At 38.5% G+C, this 13,540-nt stretch overlaps 1 protein-coding gene across 1 annotated transcript in view; it reads right to left on the bottom strand.

The window, feature by feature from the left end:
- MLLT3 (MLLT3 super elongation complex subunit) overlaps nucleotides 1-13,540 on the bottom strand; it is a 110,534-nt gene that overhangs the window by 84,502 nt on the left and 12,492 nt on the right. The gene's annotated exons all lie outside the window — the stretch shown is intronic.

Genomic DNA, 13,540 nt, shown 5'->3' with positions numbered 1-13,540 from the left:
TTAAAATACTGTTACTACATTTTCAGTGCCTCTGGAAGATGAAAGAAGGATCCAATACAGATCACAAAGCATGCCTTCATGCAACAATCTTGTTGATAAACTACATATGAACTAAGGTTTCCTCTGGACTAATAGGTCACCAAGTCCGCAATTCGCAGCCTTGAATGCTTCCTTCCAAGCTTCTGCCAGGGCAAAAAATCCTGCTAGTTGTTATACCTGTCCTCCAGCTAGGGCTCTGTTCACAACTCCTGCACGCAAGGGTGAAGAACAGCTGACAGAAAGAATTATAGGTTTTTGTACTTCACTGTCCTTAGATAATGATGACTCTGTAACATCAGTACCAAGTATTATGTATTGTAGAGCACTCTACACACAAAAGTTCTATCCCTTGGTATACAATCTATCCCTAACTTTGGTTGTTTTACTCTTCTTGCTTTCCAGATAAAACTTTGGGCACTCCAAGTTCCTGACACTTTGCTCAACCTCAGCAACAGTCCCCAAATGTTAACACAAAAATGTGGTACTGACTCATAAACCAAATAATTCCTCTGAATGCCCCAAATATATATTTTCCTACCAAATGTAACAAGGCTAGATTTTCTTCAGAATTAAATAAACTCCAGGAGTTAGACCAAACCAAAAAAGGGAAGATTACTGGATCTTACACAACTTGGAGCTATACTTCTACTAGTAAACGTACTAATTACTATGTACAAAACGAACCACTGCCATTTTCTTCCTTTTGCACATGTAATGGTGAAGCATATATGCATGACCGTATTCAGTGTTGGATATACTTTCTGCCCAGGCCAAGAAGCCCCATTTTTCTTATACCTTCTCTCACCAGAAATTTTAAAAGACATCTGAAGAAACCAAGGAGCCACTCTATAATACATATTAGCAGCTGGTCACAGCATACATCCACAGTGCATAAAAACAGTCATAAAGGGGGGGACAACACTGCTTGACAGGCTCTTTGTATGTTATACCCTACCTACATAACCTATTTTACGTACTCCTTTCAGTTTAACTACCAAATCAAGTCACAGCTTCGGAGACTCAAGTTGGCCACACTTTACTCCATTAGCCTGTCCCAGCTAACACCACAGCCTGAAGAAAAGCCATATTGTAACAGCCCCCTGACTTTCAGAAACAAACAAACAAAATAAGCAAACCAAACAAACAAAAAACCCACAGTACTGTACTAATACACAGGCTACACAGTGATACAAAGGTTTGAAAGGAACCATTGTTTTTCTTGATTAGCAAGTTTGAGAACACAAGTGAAAATACCATACCCACACTTTTCTTGCAGTAATATTCTGAACAATGGATGATAACAAGAGGATATCCCTAGGTCTCTAAGGTTTCTTTTATACTCAAACTAACAATTCAAAGGATGCCATTTAAAAGAGAATCTTCATGCCTTTCCAGCATCAGCTCTATCACAAAGTATTTCTTGCACAAGTTACTTTGAAGTTCTACAATTACTATGGCCATTCAAATTCTACTAAGTAACTTTACAAGGCCGGACTCTGGCTCCACAGATGACTGCAGATGTGACTTTTGACCTCAGTGGAAGCAAGACCCAGCTGCCTCAGTTCAGTTTCACAACTTCATCTCCCCAGCGGGATTACCAAGGGCTGAAGCAAAGCAGTATAAGAAGGAGTGAGGGAAAAACAAGTCTCCTGTTTGCACCTTCTCTTATTCTTGTGTGCATTTTAAACTAAAGTATCCTGCAATAATGTTAACATGAGAAGCAAAACAATGGGAACACTTCGCATTTCAGAGGCAAACAAAAAGAAAACCCAGCAGAAATATCAGCTCCTTACTATGCATCTCTGCCTGAAACAAAGGGAAGTTTCATCACGTGCCTGTATGTTTGAAGTAATCTGAAATCCATTGATCTGAAGGAAGCCAATAGCAGCACTGTATTCTACTGTATAGGTTTACCATTACAAAACATCTGGAAGATTTGGAGCCAAAATACTTCAGCTCCCAATTGTCTAGGAAAAACAATAAATTACACAAAAGAGCCCAAAAATTTTCACAGGATATGCTCCTCTATAAAGGCTGCTACACACCCGTTTTTTTACTGAACAGCTCTGAGAACAAATGTGCAGTTTCTCTGTGTGTGTAGAATCATTCAACAATTTTTGCCTTGAACATTAAATCAAATTTTCCAATAGTGTATTCTTCCAAGTTCTACACTTGTTTTTTGGCTTCTATAGTCTATCCTGCATAAATTTAATCTTGTTCATGGAACATTAAAAAAAAAAAAAAAAAAAAAGGATTTCTTGCATAAAGTGAAGAAGGCATAGTTTAACCTTAAACACCTACACAGAGATTCTCCATTTACATGCACAGCATTAAGGCAGTCTTCTAAAATTCACTTGCACTCTCTTCCCATCTTTCCTTCCCCAAATTCAGCCAAAAGCTCATTTCAGCAAGAAACTGACAAGGCTGGGTGAGGAGAGACAAACAAAAACTCTCAAACAGATACCTCTGTTTATTGCAGGTATTCATTCTGGTGTCACCTAGCACAGATTCAAAAACTGGATGCAGATTTGTCTTCACTCCCAAATGGGAAGAATGGTACCTTAGAGATGCAAATTTGTACATTTTTATACAACTCCATAATATTCTCTCCAATTTTTTTTTTTTTTTTAATGTAAAGGGAGTCACAACATTGTGCATAATTTACCTGTTTCAGGGATCAATCTTTCAAATATTTGCAAATTGCAAGAGTAGCTTTTCATACACCGTTAATCACTTAAGCATATGACAGACAGGAAGAAAAAAACAAATCAGAATTACGAATACAAGAAAAGAGGTTTGGAAATTTTTTAACTAATTGGAAAACTCCTTTTCCGGCAGGAATACTTTAGTTCCCTAAAAAGTTAATTTCAGTATCAACTACAGGATCGAAACAATGCAGGGGTTAAAAAGCATATCCATAAGAAAGAAAAAAAAGGAAGAGAGAAAAATGGAAATTCATCTTGAATATCATTAAGAAGCTGTCAACTTTGCATCTATTTCCCAAGCATTTCCTAGGACAACAGTATCTCTTAATTCATACCTTATAGATGTGAAATCACAGCACATTCCTGTTCCTCCATGTTTTTTTTTATTTAATTTATTCTTTCTTTTCTTTAAAAAAAACCTTCCAAAAAGCCTTTAGGTCTCTAGCAACAGATTTATCCTCTGTTCCTTTTACAGACTCCAAATTTTCCTGTGCCAAGTGGGAGAGTCTCTTTTTTGTAAGTTGCAACAGGAAATACCAATACTTTTGATTCAAAGCCATAACCAATAAGCACTGTGTGGCCTGTAAGTCAAAATAGCTTAAGCAAAAGATCATAAAGAAGGAAAAATGAGGTTTCCCTTGTGATTTCTGTTGATGCAGTGGCACATCCAGTCCATTAGCTGGTGAAAAGCTGAGAAAACTGGAAAACTAAGAACAAGGAAGCATATCACACAAACATAGAATTAACCAGTCAGAAGGGACCTCTAGAGACCATCTGGCCCAACTCTCCCACTAAAGCAGGATCACCTGGAGCACATTACACAGGACTGCATCCAGGCAGGTTCTGAGTAGCTCCAGAGAAGGGGACTCCACAACCTCCCTGGGCAGCCTGTTCCAGTGCCTTGCCACCCTCTTAGGAAAAAAGTTTTTTCTTACATTTAAATGGAACTTTTTACTTTCCAGATTATGCCCATTGGCCCTCATCCAGTAAAACTTTATACATGCACTGATTTCAGTTTGAAATTAAGTATCACTGAAAATTACATTTAAGCTGCAAAGGTTGAGCATTAAGCATTTACCCTAAACAGTAACTGCTATGGTATAAACCACTGGTCACCTTTCCTGGTACCAACTTCTTTCATAACTTTCTGAAAATGAGCAAGCTTGTGACATGGACAGAGTACAACTGCAGCCACCACTGTCACAGTACTGTTTCTGACTGGGTACAAATCAGGAAGACAGCTTTGGACTGCAGGAACCATTTTTACATGAATGTCAGGCCTCCATCTACACCTTCTGCTATTCACAGAATTGCAGAGCAGACAAGTTTGGAGCGCACTTCTAGGTTCTCTCCTTTGTCCTGAATTCCAGCCAGCTTTAGTATTCCTCCCTCCATCACACCCCACTCCAAACAGAGCAGTTTTTCAAGGATGTGGGCAGTTGAGCCTTGAGTATCTCAAAGGATGGAGACACTGTAACATCTCCGAGCAATTTAGTCCAGTCTTCAACCACCTGCACACTTTGGAAATACAAGGTGGTGTCTGTTCAGATGAAATTTCCTGTATTCCAACATGTGCCCATTTCCTCTTGTCCCACCAGTGGGAACTACTGAGGAAAGCCTGGTTCTACCTCCCTTGCACCTGTTAGTTACCTAAAGAAACAAAACTGGAAAACTCATCAAAACTGAGCATTGATCTTATTTTAATAAAAAGCTATTCCTAATTATTTCACTGTGTGTTCAATATGTTAAATTCCTTGACCTTTATTACATTTTCAGCAATTCAATTTAAAATATATTGAGTGCTGAATAGTGTTAAGTCATGATACATATATTGGTATGTCAACAACTATGTTTTAGTTACACTAAGCTAATGCCAACATCTTCAGCCATCAAGACCACATACTAAATCTTAACATACAGATACTCCAACTTTCTGGTCAGAGTTCATTCCCATGAAGTTCAGTTACTTGTTAGATTTGTAAAAACATTCCCATTATGTCGGAGGGTAGGAATGACATCCCGAGGCACCTTGACAGGCTGGAGAGGTGTGCCCACGCCAACCTCATGAGTTCAACAAGACCAAGTGCAAGGTCCTGTATCTGGGTTGAGGCAATCCCAAGCACCAATATAGGCTGAGCAGTGAGTGGCTTGAGAGCAGCCCTGAGGAAAAGGACTTGGGGGTGCTGGTGGATGAGAAGTTCAAGATGAGCCATCAGTGCACACTGGCAGCCCAGAAAGCCAACCAGATCCTGGGAGCAGCATGGCCAGCAGGTCGAGGGAAGTGATTCTCCCCTTCTGCTCTGCTCTCGTGAGACCCCACCTGGAGTACTGTGCCCAGTTCTGGAGCCCCCATTACAAGAAAGACATGGATGTGCTGGAGTGTGTCCAGAGAAGAGCCATGAGGATGATCAGAGGGCTGGAGCACCTCTCCTGTGAAGACAGACTGAGTGAGTTGGGGTTATTCAGTCTGGAGAGGAGAAGGTTCCAAGGAGACCTCATTGTAGCCTCCCAGTATCTGAAGGGGCCTGTAAGAAAGCTCGTGAGGGACTTCTTAGGATGTCAAGTAGTGATAAGTCTAGAGGGCAGAGATTCAAACTAGAGGAGGGTAGATTTAGTTTGGAAGTTAAGAAGTTTTTCACCATGGGGGTGGTGAGACACTGCCACAGGTTGCCCAGAGAGGTGGTGGAAACCCCATCCCTAGAAGTTTTTAAAGCCAGGCTGGACAGGGCTCTGAGCAACCTGCCCATGGCAGGGAGGTTGGAACTAGAGGATTCTACAACTATATAATGCACATGGGTTGTTTTTTTTCCTTTGCATTACAGTGTTATAAGGAAAAGGCGAAATAAACTCATAGGTATTTCATAGTAACAAATGGCTCTCTGGTTTGGGAAAAGCCTCTTTGAATAAATGAACCATGCTATGAATCAAAGCCACAATGTAAACTATGTATTTCAGTAATAAAAAATATATTTGTATCATAATCGTTCCCAAACAACTTCCAGGAAGTTAGGCAGCCCCACAATTTTCTGCCAAGTACAAAATGACATGTGATGCAGAATTTTGCCTCCACAAAAATATAGGGAAAACACATTATTTTTCCCCTGTAAACATCAGGCTCTTATAAGAGGAGGAAGAAGAGAATAAAACAAAACAAAACAAACAAACAAACAAAAAAACAAACTAGACTTCAGAAAGAGACTGAAGGGGGGTTTTTGATACTGTGTGTTAAAGAAAAAAAGCTGAACTACTTGCAAGTAATATACTAAAAATAAACTTCTTTAAGTCATAGTAATCAGCATTATTTTACATATCTTACAGAAATTAAACTAAATAGCAAATTCCCAAATAGTATATTGTAAAATGTAATAGTATAATTTTAAGTGCCATTAGTGGTAGAACCCCCTTTCTAAGGCAGGGCAAGAGGAAAAGAATGACAGACATTCTAAAACAAAGGCTTTAGGTCTGCAAACACTTAAGTATGCAGCTACATGCATGTGCCTTGGAGGGTTTTACTGCTGTGTTCAAGAATTTGTAATATCAGGACCTAAGACGTTGGGATTTCTGCTGGGTTCAAGTTAAAAGAAACTTGATGTTTCAAAGCCAACTGCTTACATGAATAACATCACAAACTTTCAATAAGCTAATAGTCAGTAAAAAAATTAATACATTTTTTGACAAATTTCTCAAAACAAGTGAAAAATACAAGCCCAGTATATTAGCCTTTTAAGAATGCTGCTGGGTGGTGAGGAGGAGGGAGCTGCTAATTTTTCAAAATATCATCCAGGTGTTAAAGAACTATTCTCATTTAACTCAAACAGCTGTCCACAACAGCTTGCAACTTCAGTAAAGGCAATTCTACTTAAGTATCAGAAAGGAAGACTACTCACATACACAACATGAACACCTTGCTTGCTACCAATTTTAGGAACCAGTCTGTCTCTGGCATCTCATGTAAACAGTTTTGACCTTTTCCAAGGCAGATAAAAACTAAAATAACATAACAAGTAGGAAGCTTTTTAGTGTGAGAAAAAATAGAAATCTGAAATTATAACACCTATCTAGAACAAAGCAGGTTTTAAAAAAATCTGTTCCAACTAGTCATAACATGCAAAATAGCGAAAGCTCATTCAAATTTTTTTTCATTATGATTTTTTTATGACACTTATCTCAAAACTGTTTAAGAGTCAATCTGCACCACTTGATTTTGCTTTAGAATGGGTTTTCCCCCTTGACACTAGGACCAATTTATCTCACTCTCACAGGTAAAGATATGGGGTAAGTAACAAATGGATGGACCTAATGAAGAAAATCTCCATCCCAGTTTTTCACTCACTTTCCTTTAAAAACTTTTCCTCTTCAGTGTTTTAAAAACCTAAAATTGTGCAGAAATTTCTCTCCCCAAAACCGATACAGAATGAAGAGAGTTCACTACCATCATAATGTTTGCAGATAGCCATGACAGTTTCTGCTTCTCACAGGAGAGTTAACACAGAGCTGCATCTGCAGACATGTAAGTCAAAGAATATCCACCAGTCCTTAAACAATTAATTGAATAAGACTGCTTTGCTTAACACTGAGCAAGGAAAAATGCTAACCATAAATCTACCAGTCTCCCTGCTCTGCTGATGAGTCTGCACTCTCCATATTTTCCCCCAACACTCAGCAGCTGACAAACGCCCACAGGACACCTTCCCTCCAGAGAATGAAGGAAAATACAGAAGGCCCAAACATTTACTATACATGAAATGATAAAACCGCCCATCACTTCCTTCACTTTATTTAAGCCAATTCTAAAATTCAGCAATGCCTACAGAAATTATTTAACCAACTAAGACCAACATGGGTTAACTACTCCAGATTATGCACATGCTGGACAACTGAGATGCTCTGTACCTTTTTTTGTCCATTCCAAAGTCATGCCTTCTCAAGTTAACCCATTCCACAGCTTGGTAGGGGGACTCTGTTGTAGTAACACTACACAAATTTAATTTCCAAGCTGCCCAATCAATCTACTTCAGCGATACTGAAAAGGAATAACTACAATTCTGTAAGAGAAGGTCTGATACAGTTTTAAACTTCCCAGTAGAACACTTTGTGGACAGGTAGATTCTAAGGACTTGTATGACAGAAGTTTAAAACTTGGGACCACTTAGCTATAACCTGAGAGGGATCACATGATGCACAATACTACTGAGTTCAACTGTTTTCTGAATAAAACCACTTTAAACAGGCTTTTTGAAAAACTTAGTTTTTGCATCTGGCCCCATTTCTAACACTAGGGATGAAAGGTAAGCATATTAATGACTCCGATAAAAATTTTTACACGTGCTATTTAAAAAGCTCTCTCCTCCTTCACCTTGCTCAAATGAAACAACTCTACATTCCATATTTACACATTAATTCTATCCTGATGACACCAGAAACCCCTAATGCTCAACTCTATCCTCATGGCACGCTATTTTCTCCTGAACATTGATAGCCCAGGAGCACGTGAAAGAAGAAGGCAGCAAACTATCTATTCAAATATTTATTGAATATAACAGCCACATTTGCTAATAGAAAACAGTTTCAGTAGTTCTGCCTACCTTCAGAAGCAATGGAAGTCACAATTTTTCTTCTGTTGCTTGTGAAGCAACAAAAATCAAACTAAAAGATCACAGCAACTAAGAGATGGCCATATCTTTTTTTTGAAAAGGTATCACTTTATATGAGCATTAAGTTGTGCTATTGAGGGCAAACAGAAACGTGGAACAGGCCTCTGGACTGGCAGACACAGAAGCAAATGCAGTAATGAGTTGTTGCTCTGCAATTTGAGTATTTCATTTTTGCCAACCAACTGGCATGAGCCTTCGGGTTTATGTGAAGTACTCTGAGCCCATCCAAGTCCTACCATTGCCAACAACCTGAAAAACATCCCATGATTGCTAATGACTCTGTTCCTTGGCTAAAACACTGCAGAGGGGTCATTAGAGGTCTCTGACACATTATAGCAGGTGCCAAGAGAAGCACTTCAAGCGCTAAACCTTTATGTCCTGCAGACTCGGGACTGAAAAATCTTCCTTGGATCAGGAAAGTACTATTCTGCAGTAAAAGAAAGCAAGCAAGTAATTTATTTTTTTTAAGACTTGTCAGAAACTAAGAATCTCTCAACTTCAGATTTCCACCAAACTCAGGCTAACTGTATGTATTAGAAAGTGCCAAGTTGCCAATAAAAATACTCACTATTAGAAATAAAAAAGTTTGTGCTGCTTTTATGAAGTCAGGACTGTTTCCAAGTTATTAATTTCTGCATGAAAAATGAACAGTTGTTTTCACTTCAGTATGGATAAGTTCCTCTGCAGGGGCTGTTAAAAGTAATAGTTCTTGTATAAAACTGTTAAAACCATAAGAAGCAGCCTGAGTCAGCACTGGCCTCTTCTGTTTAAGTCCTTAGAGACCAACATTTAAAGAAAAATGTAATGGTTTGCATCCAGTTAAACCTATTAAAGACATCTCAAATCAATAGTGCTGTCAGCTTTCAATTACCTGTCCACCTTCAACAAAAACGTCATAAAAGCTTAATGACTTACGGTCCTGTATAAGAGAAAATTCTGAGTTGTGGAGGCAAAACACTCAGCTGCTGCATCACTGACAGACAGCAACCTACTCTACACCTAAGAGGCCTCTGGACTTTTAGACAGAGGTAAATGTAGTAATCAGTTGCTACTCTGAAATTTTTCAGATTGCTCTGCAATTTTTCAAATTTGAAATTTAGCTTAGTGCTACCACTAAGCCTTATGTACAGGTAAATTTGCCAGCATTTTGGAAAAAAAGAAAGAAGAGGGAATTCACTGGCTCTTTATAATTGTACAAACCCTAGAAATACAAGACAGGCAGCTCCCTTTACCAGCCTTTTAAATCCACTAAGTAAACAGAACAAAAACATTTCTGCAGGCACTGCAAGTTTCTTTGGGTCTTAAAAATTAATATTGCAGTGTCCTGTATCTCCCAAAAATACCACAAAATCCACATGTCTTACAAATATGTGAAATTCAGTAAAAATAAAGACAGTCTTACAAGGAGTTAAATATTTTTGTACAAAACCACAAGTTTCAGATCCAAACAACCTACAAGTACAGCAGCAGCAGTGTCAAAGCAACACTTACATATTCAAGAACTCTAAGGAAGTGTTTTGTTTTTTCAACACAGTATCTTACGTGACAGCAAAAAGAGAGAAAGTCTTGCTTTTTCTTCCACTTAACCATGCCTTCCCATCTCCTGCTTGCACTGGATGACACTGTTAGCTCTAAAGCATGTCAGTTCAGCCCAAGAGATACAACAGAAAAAGAATTTCTAGGAGCTCAGAGTCAGCAGTAGTAGGAGAGGCTCAGAACCTGACTTCTGTTGAATCAGGGCTGAGCCAGCACAGCTCACACCAATGTCACACGGAAAAACTGACAGAAGGGGTGAGCCATCTGCACCCAGCCCTATTAAGACATACCATGTAAATGCATTCTAGGAAGTTGCTGTCTGTATGAATCTAGTTATATTCACCAGACCTCTGAGAGCAAAAAACCAAAAAAATTATCTAGCAACTGGGACAGCAATCCTTGAGAAGAGAAGAGGAAGAGAGAAATCTACTTAAGCGAGGTGCTGCACAACTCCAGAAGAGTTACCTTCAGCCTTGGTTAAGGCACAGAAAGATTAGCCACATGGGAGGGAGCTCAGCTTGGCAGATAAGCTCACAAGCTGCAAATCCACTTTCTGAAGCCAGAGATCTTTTACAGAAGTTTCAAAGGGATCATGTTGCTTTTAGCTATAAACTTTACAAAGGAAATAACAACATAACAGCACCATGTTAAAAGGAGTGGTATAAACAAAACCTCTTCTAAGGATCCATTACCATTTAAAGCTTCTCAGGCACTCTTAAGAGCTCACAGTAAGAATGGATGCATTTCAGATTCCTCCCCAGGAGCTACATTGTGCATGCTACTGCAGCGTAACACACTAGCAATAAATAAACTCCTCTGGGTGCCTCAACTACTGCACAGGGACCAGGACAAACAGACATGCTACATTATTGCTGGTTTACAATCAGGGAATGGGGATAGTACAAAATGGAAACTGAATTTCATTTTAACACCTGACCCAAATAAGATCTCAAATACATTTGTTATTAGGAAAATATTGACAGTTAAATGGCTATAGTTATGCTGTTAGAACCAACAGTTGGAGAGTCCCCTTTCATACACTAGTTAGCCTTCGTGTGCCACAAATTTGAAAGCTTGAGATGCCTCCAAAACCTCCACTCTGCCACTGCTTCACAGATGGAAGGCTGGGATAACACCACAAACATACCCACCACATGTTCAGAGTACTCTGTACAGCCAAGGGAAAAGAAAGGAAAATAAAAATTAGTTACTCTCACCAGATGCTTATCAATGTACTGGAAAGCAGCGTAATACCCCAAAGTTCTTCGTTGGGTTCAGTGCTCTCTTAACTCCTGGTTTTCAAGTACGATTGCCAACACATCTCCAAGAAGGCTTCTCTAACCAAGTAATCAATTATCCTGCTAGAGTTTCAGGTCTGCACACCTAACTGTTTAGTCATGAACACCACCTGGACAAGTAATTTGGAAGAAGACTTCCAGAAGATATCAAGGACATTGCACTTATATTCACAAAAGAAACTAAGAAGAAAAAAGAAGTGGAGTCACTTGGACTGCTTACTCATGCTGCCTCTGCCTCATACCTTTACATGAATTTACCTTCTGACATTTTAGTAATGAAATCTTTTTTTGAGCTATAAATTTTGAACACTGTGATCTTGTATTAAAAGAATAAACAAATGTGCACTTTCACAGTCCAAGTCCAGTAATAAACAACATTAGACAGGGTCCTTTTTAAATTTTCTTCAACAAAAAGCTCCCTAGCCCCTGTTCCCTTTTTGTTCTTTTGAGTAAACAGAGAAGCAATTTGCATTTACAGCTTAGTTCCTGCTTCCAAAATACCCATTTAATTTCTTTTATTATTACTTTTATGGTGGATATAAATGGCACCAAACTGTCAAATCACAGCTATTTTCTATGCTACCTATACAAATAGGTCTGATTTCTGGCAAGCCGTAAAACCATTACAGCTGGATTCCTGTAGCTCTTTGATATCCCAGCTTGCCTGCAGTGCTTCAAAGCCATCTTTGGGCAATGCAAAAAAAAAAAAATTAAAAAAATCTCAATTTTCAGAAGACACAGAAGAAAAAAAATAAAGCGTTTCATTTCTCACATGTTCAAATGTGAACACACTAACATCATAGCACTGGGATGATTATGTTTGAAAGGAAATTGACTTAGAACAAACATAAACAACTTTAAGATCCAGCAAGAGTTTAAATCAACATAATCTCACAGTTGATTTATCACAGAAGGCAGAGATACAGACAACTTGACAAAGCAGGTCAGGGAGCATGTTATACCTGCCTCTGACCCCCCAATACTTACTGCAAGTTGGGATACACATTTTCCTGCTTCAGGATTCCGCTCTCACCCTTTCTTGTGTGGATGACAAAGAAAGGAGAGCAATACTCATTAGCAGTAAAGGGAAATGGTGAAACTGCCTAAGCATGCAAAGAAAGGAGAGTTACCAGCTTGCCCTTGAGGACAGGTACCTTCCCAGTAGTAATCTACAAATACATTAAAAGTTGACAATCAGAAGTACCTGAAGATTTATATAGCTATATTTTATGTTTGTGTTATTTTTTATTATGAAAGTGTCCTCCTACCATGTAAAGGAGATAGTTCTTGCTGTACCAATATGGTTTCCAATGCCAATCAAACATCTCTAAGAGATGCAAGGGGGAGCACTGTATGACCTTTAAATTGCACAAGCAATGTTTTTTTCCTCTTAAATGACCTGGAACATAAAAGATTAAACTGAACAAATTGAAGACTCTAGTCTTTTACACAAGAAAAACTTTGGTCTTGGCCAAGAAAAACGGTATTACAGTACATCATTCCCATTGATTAAAAGACACACACACACACACACAAAACAAAACTTTAACCTCTTTGATCATTTTAAAGTGCCTGTTATTTTTTGGTGGAAGACTAAAAAAAATTTTGCCAGCAATGTGATGTGAACAGCCACAAACACAAAATTAACATTACATTAGAATTATGAACATTCCATTCAAGAGTTAGAATTTGTATGAATGATGCATGTGCCTACATCCCTTTTTCTCTGCACAGAATGAATTTGCAGGTTCTAGAGGTGCCAGATAAAATTAGTACTGTCTTAGCAAAATCCATCATTTTGTTTAAAATCCTTTCTTTTAAAAAGGGGTAGGAACCTAGTGATCTCTAGCAAGGGAAAAGAAACTATCAATAAAGTAGAAAGAAAGAAAAAAAAAAAAAAAAAAAAAGGGTAAATTATCTTTAATCCATGCCTTCTCCTGATTCATCCTCTCCTCCCCCCCATTCTTGTGTGGCACTTTTCAAGAAACACACTTCTCATGGTAATTCCTAATTCTGCATGATTTTCATGAAGTATGCTATTCTTATTTTTGGCAAGGAAAAGCTGAAAAAACACTTTTAATTCCATACCTGACCATAGCTGTAAAGCATTTTGTATTCCTCATTTGCACTTAAACTGTTGGTCTCCCACTCTGTGAGAAGCTTTGAAACTGACTTTGTGAAAACTCTTACGTGGAAGACCATTTAGAGACATGAGACCAGCACACAGTACAACAGGAAGCATAAAAAGGAGGGGGGGGAAAAAAACAAAACCCAAACAACACTTCAGGGCTGGTGGAAATCATTGCAC

The sequence above is a fragment of the Heliangelus exortis genome, chromosome Z, assembly GCF_036169615.1.
Source record: "Heliangelus exortis chromosome Z, bHelExo1.hap1, whole genome shotgun sequence".
Lineage (NCBI taxonomy): Eukaryota > Metazoa > Chordata > Aves > Apodiformes > Trochilidae > Heliangelus > Heliangelus exortis.
The sequence above is the reverse complement of the archived record's forward strand: the minus strand, read 5'-3'. Positions and strand labels throughout refer to the sequence as shown.